The sequence below is a fragment of the Tupaia chinensis genome, unplaced genomic scaffold (genome assembly GCF_000334495.1).
Source record: "Tupaia chinensis unplaced genomic scaffold, TupChi_1.0 Scaffold143822_1, whole genome shotgun sequence".
Taxonomy (NCBI): domain Eukaryota; kingdom Metazoa; phylum Chordata; class Mammalia; order Scandentia; family Tupaiidae; genus Tupaia; species Tupaia belangeri.
In genome coordinates, this window is record NW_006203672.1 from 584 (window position 1) to 953 (window position 370).

Below are 370 nucleotides of genomic sequence, written 5' to 3' on the forward strand. Positions count from 1 at the left end.
TCCGGGCGAGAAAGATGAGGCTGGCCCAGAGTCACCCCAGCTTCCTATGTATACAATCTGGACATCTGCAAATACACTTTCACCTTTTCTTTTCCCATTTAATGGCTATTGTTTTTTCTTCTTTTCTGATTGTGTTGGCAAGGACTTCCAGTATATATTCAAAAGGAGTGGAGAAAATGAGCATCCTTGTCTTTTACCAGGTTTTAGTGGAAAAGCTTTCAACTTTCCTCCATTGAGGATGATGTTTGCTATGTTTTTTTTTTTTTTACTTTATTAAAGTACTGAGTTTATTTCACGTGTATGTTTTTGTCTCCCCACCATTTCTATGTCTGACCACTACTACTACTGTGTCCTATCATAACATTCCATA

The 370-nt window shown here is 37.6% G+C and overlaps 1 protein-coding gene across 1 annotated transcript in view; it reads right to left on the minus strand.

Annotated features, from left to right (window-relative positions):
• The window catches only part of LOC102487530 (nucleophosmin-like), a gene marked incomplete at its 3' end in the record, with an annotated part of 1,837 nt that overhangs the window by 561 nt on the left and 906 nt on the right, over window positions 1-370 (minus strand). The window lies entirely within an intron of this gene.